The sequence below is a fragment of the Podarcis raffonei genome, chromosome 4 (assembly GCF_027172205.1).
Source record: "Podarcis raffonei isolate rPodRaf1 chromosome 4, rPodRaf1.pri, whole genome shotgun sequence".
NCBI lineage: Eukaryota > Metazoa > Chordata > Lepidosauria > Squamata > Lacertidae > Podarcis > Podarcis raffonei.
Window position 1 is genome coordinate 73,611,261 of NC_070605.1, and position 13,092 is coordinate 73,624,352.

General features: G+C 41.0%; 1 protein-coding gene across 2 annotated transcripts in view; it reads right to left on the minus strand.

Annotated features, from left to right (window-relative positions):
* JADE3 (jade family PHD finger 3) overlaps positions 1 to 8,525 on the minus strand; it is a 34,324-nt gene extending 25,799 nt beyond the window's left edge. The window contains exon 1 of one of the 2 annotated variants that reach the window (XM_053384094.1): positions 8,503 to 8,525. The gene's annotated coding sequence lies outside the window, so the exon portion shown is untranslated. Of the gene's footprint in view, positions 1 to 8,026; positions 8,443 to 8,502 lie in introns of those variants that run through there. The other variant, XM_053384093.1, reaches the window with a different exon arrangement.
* Positions 8,526 to 13,092: the final 4,567 nt, after the last annotated feature.

Genomic DNA, 13,092 nt, shown 5'->3' on the forward strand with positions numbered 1-13,092 from the left:
CTGAAGGGTTCAGCCAGCCTGCTTATATAGAGTGCCACTACAACGCAACTGTAACACTTTCTGTAACTATCCAATCACTGAACGTCACTTTCAATCCCTTATTTGCATATGCGGACCTGAGTGAAAACTATCTACAGTATCCCCCTGCTGGCCCAGGGTGAGAACTTCAGTACATAATACCTACCATCCCAAGTTAATTGACTGCACAGTGCAGAAACAGCCAATCAATCTTTTGGTGAGACATTGCTGAGGTGAATTGGTACCAGTGGTCAACCTAGCTCTATTAGAATTTTATCTGCTAATTGCAGAATCCCTTGTTTCCTAGGAATCTTAGAACTAAAGCTTGAAAACTACTGCTTAAACATATGGAGAATAAAGAGTGTACAATACATACACCTCCTAGATCCAAAGTACTCCTATGGGTTTAGAAAATATCTACAGTGGTGCCTCGGTTTTTGAACATAATCCGTTCCAGAAGAGCGTTCGAGTTACGAAAAGTTCGAAAACCCAAAACTCAAAACAGAAGCCACATTTCCTGTTCACCTTCCGAGGTGTGTTCAAAAACCAAAGCATTTACTTCCGGGTTTATGGCATTCGAAAACCAAAACGTTCGTAAGTGGAGACGTTTGAAAAATGAGCTACTGCTGTATATGCAGAGGTACAGGCACAAACCATAAGAAAAAGAACTAAGTTGGCCAAATAAGCATGACTGATTTTGCTATGAGGCCACAAACAAGTGAGTTAATATTTTCATTCACAACAATATTCTTAGCCTCACCGAATAAGTGTACAGAATTTTACCATAGTAAAATAATTCCCATTCAAAGGATCTGCACCACAACACTGGGCATAGCTGAACAGAGTGTATACCCAAACTATGATAAATATAAATGATTACAAATCTGATCCTCAAAAGTTGGGGGATCTTGTGCGCTTTTAGAACTGCAGTTACGAAACACAACGATGATATAATATTCACACAGTCTGACCAAATGAATCCACTTCGGATTATCTATTTCTACACTCAAAATCTCTTAACATGTATGAGATGCTTCGTTTCAACCAAAAATGAAGAAAAATTGGGATACAAATATTGAAATGAAATTGAATGAGAATGCTGCAGTAGATTTACCATCTATGGATTTAGTACTGTATTTGGCAAATACTAACTAACAGGGAGTCATTCATGGTTGTAAAATACTTTTCTAACTTTCTTTCTGCTTGTTTCCTCAATGCACATATTGATTGTGAGGACTGAAGTACAGTCTCAAATTAAATTAGCGACTGTGTGAAATGTGCATTTTAAAAATCAGCATAATAATGCCAAATTGGAAATCTAATAGCTAAAATTGTTTTTCATTAATATCAGTACCTTGTGGAAGATATTAACTATAATGTGAGGGCCATTTAGACACAAGGTAAACTGAACATGCAAAATTTGTAAGAAAATGTAGAACCAAGATTGGCACACTATAATATTACATTTACACAGCAAATTTAAAGAACTATTTTGCCATTTTTAGGACTGCAGAAATAGCTGGGTTTTTTATTTAAATATTTTTAAAGACATGAAATGTAAGCAATTGGTAGGTTTTGTGTATTACATCCCCCGCTCCCAAGTATTTAGGCCTGCAGTTTGATTGAAGGCACAAACCTCTGGAATGAGCTGAAGGGCGAAAGAACAAGGACTCTCATCCTGAAGCTCTCCGTTGTGGGCCAGAAACCACCATGCAAAGTAATTAACCAGTTAAGAACAATGGATGCTTATCAAGGTGGTAGGCAATCTGGTAGGAAATTCTAAAACTTCATTTATCCAATATGAAATGTTCATCTGATTTTGTGGGAAAATAGCACCCCCTCTTCTTAAAATTCGCTGGACTTCTAGAACTGCCACTCAGAATTTCAGATCATTCTGCAATTTGTAAAAAAGAATTATTTCTTCAATTTGTGCTCATGCCAACAAGAGTTACAGATGCCAATCCGTAACTTCCAAGTATTTAAGCCTACAGTTTGATTGAACAAGACTCGCGAATGTTTTTTACACACCCACACCCTGCTTGCTATGTTTCAGAACTGCAACAACAGGGACAAGTAAACCAACCTGCAGTATCCATCAAGAGTATCCATTTTATTCTGTTTCCAGAATGCACTAATTTGCTGCTAAAAAATTCAAGTTAATAGCTCATCTCTCTATATATTATTTACCGAAATTGTTTCTGCTTCGTTGCTTAAATACTTGACAATGTTTACATTTCCCTTTACAATAATTCTGTCTTTTCATTACCCACTTCCATTCAGTCACTTGCTAGAAAGGAACGCTTCTGTGTTAACTTCCTTCCGGACTATAGCAAGTAGCACTGTTCTTTACTTCCCTACCACATTTGAGACACCCCCTCAGTGAATAGCTGCCCTGTGTCTGCCTGTGGGAAAAGCGGCGAAGAATGACCAACAGCAGCAAAATGATCATCTCTAATTCTTGTCAGTTTCGCTTTCTACGAAAGTCATTTTCAATCTGATCCATTTGGTAGCTTTTCTGCCAACAAACAAAAAAACACTGCAGTGGAAAACTCCAGCACAAATGATGGCAGGGTGTGTGGAAAAAACTGTACCAGTTTCAAATAATAATGCACATTAGTTAGACAGGGCTTGGGAAAATGAATTTAGAAAATAGGAATAAAGTGCTTCTGCAATACATATTGTCTTCAAAAACCCCAAATATAATACACATCTTACCTTTCCAAAAAGAGGAAATCTGAAATACAGCATTTGTGAACAGAGAAGGCTTTCCTTTTTTAGACGTTCGTTTCCTAAATCTTCAAAGGTTAAGGACTACAAAAAGCAGTTTATGGATTCTGTGGAGGAGACACATTCTGGCTGTGTTTGGATACAGCACTAAACCCCATTTTAACGCTATGTGGATGAGTCTCACACATGGCTGTGAAGAGATAAGAAGCATCTGCTTCCATTTTCAGTTAACAATATGTATGCATTTTCACCAGTATCTTAAAGAAATAATCTGCAATATATAAATTTAGTACCATCAGCTCTTGATATAAGCCTGATCGGTTGAGTAATCTTTCAACTATCACAGAATTTTGATTGATCTGAAACTTGGGACAACACATAATATTAATAACACTAAATCACTATGAAGCTTTTCCCAATTTGAACGAAAAATTGTATAACAAGCAGAAAAAAAATTAGGGCTCAGATTAAGAGAAATAACTAAGGATGGATGAACTTAGTGCACTAGAAATTGTAACTGTCTCGCTGTTTATAGAAACTACTGGTGTAATCTTGGCCAAATATACTTTTCCAAAGAGATCCTATAATATTTTTGCACAAGTGTATTGGAAAGTGCAATCGCGGAACATGTTGTGCAAATTCTGCCATCATGTGTCCTGCATAGTTATGCCCCCTTCTTGGCTAGTTTTGTTTGTTCCTGGTTTTTTTTCCTTCTTCCTTTTTTCACAGTTGGGATGGCTCTCAAAAGAGTAGCTGCGGCTGTTGACAGGAGGAAGTGGTAGAGCAGCAAGTGTTGTGGTGGAGGAATCCTTCTTACACAGCTATCCATAAGTAAGTCCCATTGCACTCAACCGAGTTTGCTTCTGAGCATGTAACCCTGCACAGGAAGGATTACACTGAAACAAGAAGTATGTAAGAGAGACATGTGAATTTTTTACCAGAAAAAAATATATCTCATGACCCTTTTTTGAAATATTATTCCAAATAGTTACTGAAAGACTAAAATAATTTGGCACACATATATTACGAATTGAAAATGGGATTCTCTCACTTCCTTTAACAAGTAAAAGGTTACTGCAATCAATCTGAGCATTAGCAGAGATAGCAACCATTTATGCCTAGCGATTCTGAATTCACATGCACACCAACTACAAATTAACTTGCAATCAGCCTTGGTGTGAATTGCAAGAATTATACAGTTTGCACATTTTCTGACCTACCTGATCTGACCTCCAAACCTACCAATTATGAGTTATAGTGGTATACTAGAAATAACTGATGCAAACTGTCAACTGCTAGGGAAACAAAAATAAAAGAATTCAATGGTTAATTACTGTGGTTGCTAATGTCCCTAGACCTGAAAAATTTATTGAACTATTACTCATCAGTTACTTTGATTCTGGTATTATAGTATGTCCAGGCATCTTTCTTCCTGTAGAATAAAGATGTATAAGCACTATGCCTTCATGTCAGTTCTAGTTGTATAGTCACATGAAACATTTCTTCCCTTCCTTTTGCTAGATCAAAATATAACTTGAAAAGTACTCATGTGGGTTCTTTTTACATGATCAATATGTCCCAGTGCCATCCCACGACATCTTAAACACTGAAATTAGATCACTGAAACATAAAGCTCACTTTCCCCCTAAGAGAAGGATCAAATAGTTAGAGGAAGGAAGAATGAACTACAATAAGAGGCAGTGGATTGATTATCAATCATACATACATAAATACTGGGGGCACATTTGACTCCTTTCAATAAAAAAATGAAGATCCAGCAGGCACATTCTGTTTCTCAGTTCTCCTCCAAGATGCTGTTATCATGTAATTGTTTCATTTTCAGATTTCATTAGAAAGTAGAGCAATGTTTTAGAATTGCTACATTTGAAACTAACAAAGCCAGTCTATTTACCATATGAAATTTTTAAAAAGCAAAACAGTTCACCGATGTTCTAGAACAGGGTTTCCCGAACTTGCGTCTCCAACTGTTTTTGGACTACAACTCCCATCATCCCTAGCTAGCATGACCAGTGGTCAGGGATGATGGTAAAGAGGCAAACTCCTGCCTCCAAAGTTGCATTTTGTTTTCCAAAATCTTTCCAAAGTTGAAATGAAAACTGCAAACACCAACCTGAAGCCAAACCCGCTTCCCTGGGCAAGGCCTAACAATCCGCTGGTCAGCTGTCTAGTTGTTTTTCATCCACAGCTAACTAGCTAACCTTCAGCCTGGATTTAAAATAACACTTAAAATGTTTGTTGCTGTAAAGCACCTATGTCCCTCAAAAAGACTATTGATTTTGAAAATATAGAAAACAGGAAATACATAGAAATACAGAAAAATATAAAAGACCTTTCACTGAGTCAGACCATTGGTTAATCTAGCTCAATACTGTCTAGACCAGCCTTTCTCAACCTTGGGTCCCCAGATGTTGTTGGACTACAACTCCCATCATCCCTGCCAGAAACTGAACCTTGGATCTTCTGCGATCAAAGCAGATCTCTCTACCACTAAGCTATGGCCCTTCTCATGCTTCACGTAAAAAAAATAAATAGGCCCAATTGGAGACATTCTTCCTATTCCACTTCTTTAATTCAGTAGGAGTTTCACAAATGTGAAGAAGAGAACACGTGGAGAAAATCCAATTTTCTTTCCAAGGAAGAAAATTTATCATGGGAATCTTTAAAGCTATTACTATTCTGCATTATCAAATTCCAGTTCAATTGTAGCCAGTGATGCGGGGCAGAAAAGGCCTCAAACCTTCAGCTGGCTGAAACAAGGTGTTCTCATTTTTAATTTAATTTTAATACACTTGTACCTTGGTTTTCGAAAAGCTTAGTTCCCAAATGTTTTGGGAAGTGACTGTTCCGGTCTGCGAACTGTTTTTGGAAGCCGAATGTCCGATGGGGCTTCCGATTGGCTGTAGGAGCTTCATGCAGCCAATCAGAAGCCGTGCTTGGGTTTTCCAACATTTTGGAAGTAGAAGGGACTTCCGGAACAGATTCCGTTCGACTTCAAAGGTACGACTGTACATTGATTTCCCAAAGTGTTTTTATGTCTCTGCATGCCACACTTGCATCCCTGAAGACACTTGTTCAGAATTAAGAGCCACTGATGTCAATGGGACAAAGTTATGAGCACAATAGGGAAGGCGACAGCAAAAGTGAAATTTTAAGCTGCTCTCCTATCTCATCCCCACTCCCAGCTGGAATTTCTCCTGTTTAAATCATCCTCTTTCAACACCACCTGCTGTACCTCAGAATGTGGTGGCATCACAAAAAGAGCCTTCTGATGACAACCTCAGTGATCAAGTAGACTGGTACAGAAAGACTGTCCAGAAATATGTCAGGTTCCATCCAAGCTGCATAGAATTTTAATAAAGCACCCGTATTCTGAATTGAGCTTGGAAAGAGACCTGAAGCCAGTGGAGTTATTTCAACACAAGTGAGATGTAATCATAATACCTGGTCCCAGTTAGCAGCTTGGTGACAGGATTCTGAAGTACAGTTTCCAAACCATTTTGAAAGGCTGCTTCACATAGCAGACGTGGAAGTAGTCCAGACAGGAGGTTACCAGAACGTGAGTAGCATTATGATCAATGTTACCGTAGGTCAAGCAGCTAATTAATGCAAACACTGCTCCACTAGGTGAGCTGTAGGTACTATCTAATTATTACCAGCAGGAATATGCTAATTATTACCACCAAGAATAATATAAAAACCAACTGAGCCCAGAAAGTCACTTGCTAGCTTCTGTATTCTCCATGAAAAGCTTTACTCAATCAACTATGCCTTTAGTTAATTATAGCGCATTCCTATACATATCTACTGAGAAGTTTCAGAGTTTGATGAGACTTATTCTCAGCAAAGTGTATACAGAATTACAACCACGTTAGTGGGGCAAATTTAAATGGTGAAGGCACACTTGCAAATGTTGGTTCTGGTATGATACTGTATTAGGGGATGAAAATAAGCAGACTAAATATGATTTGATCAACGAATGTTAGGTTTTGCATTTTAAAATTTCTATTAAACTAAAAAAAAAACACCAAAACCGATTGGATGACAACCCACCCCAAGTTGTGCTTTATCCAAAGTTAAGCTCGCACAAATACTAGTCTCTTCAACACCTGTTGGAATAGTTTCCTGGATGAGTTAATATGAACTTCACTACAGGATTTGCATCTAGTATTAGAAGGCAATCAAGCATACAACACCTCAATGGCTTAGCTAGAAAAACCTGAGACCTAAGTTTACAAATACTACATCCACCAGTTAAGGTGCAATTCTACGGAAGCATGCATTATGTTCAGTGGGACTTCCTCCACAATAAACATACACAGGATTGCAATGCCATTTTTGGCACCACACCAGTATACAAAGCCTATGCACGTGAAGCCTATAACATGTTTTCTCCAAAACATTTAGATCTACTCAGTGCTTTTTGTTGTTAAAAAGTGTGGCACTTACTTTAACAACTTCATGGTGAGTACCAGCACCTTTTTTTTCCTAGGAAAAAAAGCACTGGACTGAGCAGCACACCCCAGATCATTAGGTGTGAGGTCACTAACTGTTTGCCACAGGCTCGTGCAGTTTGGAGACAGCAATAGATCAGGCCATAAAGAGAAACTTTTCAGAACAAAGGATGTTCCACTTTACATACAGAGGAGAAATACTGCCTGGAAAACGCCCACAACCACGGAATCCTTCTGATCACTTAACACGTGAAGACAAAAAACACCCACAACTCAGTCAGGGTTTTCTTTTTTTTGCAGGGGGGGAGAGAAAGGATAACTTATGGGCCCGGCCCATTCGCGACCACATGGCTGGACACCACACATACACAAACCACGCGTGCACAACCACGTGTCGCGACGCGGAAACATCTACCTGAGGCGGCGCTAGGGCTGCCGCTCCTCTTCCTCGCTCACCTCTTGCACGCCCAGCCCCCTTCCCGCCCCGCCAACATGACTCGAGCCCCGAGGCCTTGGCGCCAAACGCCGCCTGCACCCGAGGAGGAGGAGGAGGAGGGGGCGCGCGCAACGCGGAGGCGGGGATGGGCAATACTGGGGAAGAAGCGCCACCCAACAACGCACGGCCTAGAGCCGCCACCTCTCCCCTTTCTCCCCCAGCCCACCTAGGCCGCGCCGGCGAGCGCCCCGAAGCCTCCCCGGGAGAGGAGACCACCTGTTTTTTTTAAAAAAATAAAATAAACGCCGCTCTCCCTTGTCCGACCCCACAAGGCAACCTTGCGCCACGGGCGGCACTGCGCCCCACGACTCACCTTGTGGCTCTGGAGCGGGCGGCGCCAGCAGCGTTTGCGCGCCCCGAGACTCCCCAGCCCAGGGGCCAAGGCTGACGCTGCTACTTCACGCCGTCCATCTCCTCCTCCTCTTCTTGCCCACCGCCCTCCCCGGTTCCTCTTCGGCCGCGGCGCCGTTCCCCTTCCCGCTCCCGCCTGCCTCGGCCTGGGCGCTCCGTGGCTACGGGCCGGCCCCGCGCTCCGGCATGTCGCTTGGCCAAGCCTGTCGCCGCGAGCGCCCCCCGCCGTGCCCCCTGTCGCTCGTAGGGGCGAGCAGGCCCTGTGCCTTTGCAGTCTCCCTCTTGGCAGGCCAGGCGGCGGCACAAGAGCCCTATTGTATTATTGACACTGCCGCTTCTGCTTGCTGCTGGAGCTGCCGCCGCCACCGCCGCCTCGCAAGCTCCTCCTCTTCCCCTTCCCTTCCCATCCTTCTCCCACCCTGTGCCAGCTCTCCTTACCCGAGCTCGGCCGGTGGGGCTGCTGCTTGCTGCTCCGCCACCTGCAACCCCCACCGACTTACTAGATTTCTTCCTCTTGGTGATCCTGAGCAGTCCGAGCCCCCCCTTGTCAATTCGCAAAAACCTCAGGAGGGACTAGGTACCAAGGTCTGCAGCAGCAGCAGCGCGCTCTGCCATCGCGCGTCCGCCGTCCCTCCCATGTTAAAAGAGTATTTACTTTTTACGATGAAAGCAAGGATGCCCGCTGCTCTCGAGGCTCAGCCACCCAGGGGAATTTTCCTATGGCGAGTCTAGTTTATATGTCTCTCCGCCCGAGAAGTTGGAAGATGAAATGCTTGCTCCAAGCAGACGAGGAGGAGGAAGGCAACCTCACCCTTTAAGGCAGGGAACACTCATGCATGGCTACTTGGGGAAGAAACTGGGACTTTGAAGAATTCCCTCTTTTGGCCCGCAATAGCAGTGTTTTAAATAGTACAGAATCCGAAAATGCACATGGAAACAAGAACAGCTTCATAGTTCTTTTATTGTGTAGTTTGCAGAGATTGTGAAACTTCTGAGGAAGCAAGAATAGTATCGGGAGGTTTTTAATGTTTGACGTTTTGCTATGGTATTATATGCACTATACACCGCTCAGAATGGCTGGGGAGAGCCAGCCAGATGGGTGGGGTATAAATTATTATTATTAGTAATAATAATGCAAGTCAGAACAGTCTGATGGCATAAGTAGCCCAGCAGGAACTAGAAAACCTTTCAGGACCACAGCTTCACAGCCTCCCATTCTCTGCTAGTAAGCATTAAGGAAATGGATGCTTTTGAGCTGCTGAATCATGTTCAGTCACTTGTGTAAATGGAGACTCCCCCATGCGTGAAAGAACGGGGTCAAAGGTAACGTGAAGTGAGGAAGTGGCCTGAGAACTACTAAAGCTTGCAGCTAATTTTTGATAAAACAGCACATATAACTGAAATTCAAACACATGGAGATGAAACTGACCTGGGATGGTCAAATTGAGAGGCATTACTCAAAACAAAATGATAGCCTGATGCAGCACGCCAACTCTGAAATACCACAGTAGTACAAATAAAAAACAAGGGAGAAAAGAGCAACTTTGCCTCTATTAAGTATAGTAGTGTGATCATAATAGCTGTAAGAAATAGGGTGCTGAGAAAAATGAAATTAGCAGATCAAGGTACATACACACTGCTGCAGGTGCCAGTTTTTAATAAAATTAAAAAATTGGTATAGTAGGTGAGAGCTAGGTTCCAATTTCCACATGAAAAAATGCTTCACATTGGCCAGCTGGATGCCTAGGGAAAGCCCACAATCAAGAACCTTTGTGCTACAGTGCTTTCCCTACGTGATTCCCAGAAACTGGTATTCAAAGGCATGGAGTGATGACATGAATTGGTCTAAACCTCCTTCAAGCCATCCTTTGACGATGCAGCTTGCAGTCTATAGGGATTAGCTCCAGTTGGCAGCTCCTGAGTGAAGCTGTTCCCAGTGGTGTTTACATTTGGCAACAAACTCTGAAGCTTTTAAAGGAATAATTGGCTCCCAGGTGTTCCTTTGAACTATGCCTTTACCCATCCAACACCTCAGATGTGAGGCAGTGAGCATAGCTGAGGCAAAACAGTCTCACAAGCCAAATCAAGAATCCCGGTAGGCCAAATCTGACCTATGGGCTGCAGATTCCCCATGTCTACTTCACCTTTTTTGAGGTAAAGCCTGCTACCTAACCTGGACAATTCCCTTAAAAGAATGTAATGCAGCTCTGATCACTGATGAACCACAATTCTCCACTGATGAAATCATACTGTAAGCTGTTAGGCACTTATGCAGTAGATCCCTAACTTCCACCTTACAGCAAATGATCTTGAAAAGTTTGTTGGCCATCTTTACCCCTGACCAACTACAAAGCTAGCTAGCCAACCACAAACCACATTTCTTTGAGCATAACCCTAACAGAGTTGTGTACTGGGTTATATAGCCACACCCTCTATGGGTGGGCAGCAATTTATTCACCAGTTATACTTAAGGGACCAAAACAGATGGACCACTTTTATTTATAGGGATTAATATGAAGCCTGTATGCTGAAAAGGAGCTCTGACCAGAACACACAGTAGTAAGTAGTTATTATGCAGTAGTGTTCAAGAATATGGTTTTTACTCATCCAACCAGTTTTGCCACAATGAGAATTTATATTGTCTTGAACATTTTTATCATGCAGTTAAGTTCTACACAATAATTTTCAGTTTTTATCCGAGAGAAAGTATGAGTAAGATCAGATATTTCACTTTAATATACTCCCTTCCAAATTAAGTAATATATATCAAGTTTAATAGCTCTTAGTGCTGGAAGCATCTGAGATGATGTGTACTTGGAGTCCATTATCAACATGGCATCTCCAAGGAAATGTGCTTGAGAAACAACTGAGATGAAACATTGCTTAAACTCATTAAAGACCAAGTCTTTAATAGAAGGATGCAAAAGGCAATCCTAAGTAGAAAATGTAGGATTAATAAGAGCACCAGTAAGGAAGAAGGAATTTTAGATGTACAAACCTGTTGTGCTATTCTCTGTTCAATGGTGGCAGATACTAAAAGACCATGAATCCAACCTCACTATGAAGCTACTGAGTAGACACTGACAAAGTCATAAAGGCAATATGAAGCCTATTTAGTATCAAAACAAAGTAAGTTTATGATGCTCTGATGGAACTAGCAGTCATCTCAAGCAAACACAGGTCTTTACCATGAAGCACAGTGCCTAGCAGGCCAACTGATGGACTTGATATCAGGGTATGATATGTTCCACGTATATACTGCAACTGAAACTACACGATGCCTTACAATGGACATCACAACTGCTCCTTCCCCCACAAAGAAATGTGTGGAGTTCATCTCATTATATAGGGAAGAGTCATTATCACAGCAAAAGAAGTCCTTGATGTCAATTCCACTTTTGATGAGCCCCCACATAAGTACTGCAAGATGCAGCAGCTTGAATATGAGGGTCAGATTCATGATTATGAGTGCAATGGTCAAGCAGAATTTTTCTTTTTAAAAAAAAAAAAATATTTATTAGAGTTTCAAACAAATCACAAAAATGAAAAAAATAACAAAACAAAAAAAGAATAAAAAAATACAAAATACAAAGAAGTAAAACCAATTAAAAACAAATCAATCCTTCCATGTCTTATGTTTCATTTGCTTGTTTCCCTGACCTCCTCACACCTACCTTTTTTGTATTCTAGTTCAATAGTTGTTTCAGCAAATCCTTACCATTTTTTTCCTTTATCTTAATAGTTTATCTTAATATATTGTAACTTTACATTCTCACCTGTTAACAATCCATTTTTACATACCCTTTTGTAACATTACTGCTAAAACCTCATAACTTCATTCCAACATCCTTCTAACATTCCTTAATTTTACAGTATTTCTGTAGATAATCTTTAAATTTCTTCCAATCTTCTTCTACCGACTCTTCTCCCTGGTCTCGGATACTGCCAGTCATTTCCGCCAGTTCCATATAGTCCATCAGCTTCATCTGCCATTCTTCCCGGGTGGGTAAATCTTGTGTCTTCCAATACTTTGCGATGAGTATTCTTGCTGCTGTGGTTGCATACATAAAGAGAGTTCTATCCTTCTTTGGCACCAATTGGCCGACCATGCCCAGGAGAAAGGCCTCTGGTTTCTTCAGGAAGGTATATTTAAATACCTTTTTCATTTCATTATAGATCATTTCCCAGAAGGTCTTAATCCTTGGGCACGTCCACCAAAGGTGAAAGAATGTACCTTCATTTTCTTTACATTTCCAACATTTATTATCGGGCAAATGATAGATTTTTGCAAGCTTGACTGGGGTCATGTACCACCTGTATATCATTTTCATAATATTCTTTCTTAAGGCATTACATGCCGTAAATTTCATACCTGTGGTCCATAACTGTTCCCAGTCAGCCAACATAATGTTATGTCCGACATCTTGTGCCCATTTTATCATAGCAGATTTCACCGTTTCATCCTGAGTATTCCATTTCAACAGCAAGTTATACATCCTTGATAATAGCTTAGTTTTGGGGTCTAACAGTTCTGTTTCCAATTTTGATTTTTCCACCTGGAAGCCAATTTTCTTGTCCAAATTGTAAGCCTCCCTTATTTGAAAATAATGAAGCCAATCTCGCACTTTGTCTTTTAGTTTCTCAAAGCTCTGCAATTTCAATTTGTCTCCTTCTTGTTCCAAAATCTCCCAATATTTAGGCCATTCGGCCTCCATATTGAGCTTTTTCTGAGCCTTCGCTTCCATCGGTGATAACCACCTTGGGGTTTTATTTTCAAGTAAGTCTTTGTATCTTGTCCAGACATTGAACAATGCTTTCCTGACAATATGGTTTTTAAATGCTTTATGTGCTTTGACCTTATCATACCACAAATATGCATGCCACCCAAATACATTATTGAAACCTTCTAAGTCCAAAATGTCTGTGTTCTCAAGAAGCAGCCATTCTTTCAACCAGCAAAATGCTGCTGATTCATAGTAAAGTTTAAGATCTGGCAGGTCAAATCCACCTCTTTCTTTTGCATCCGTT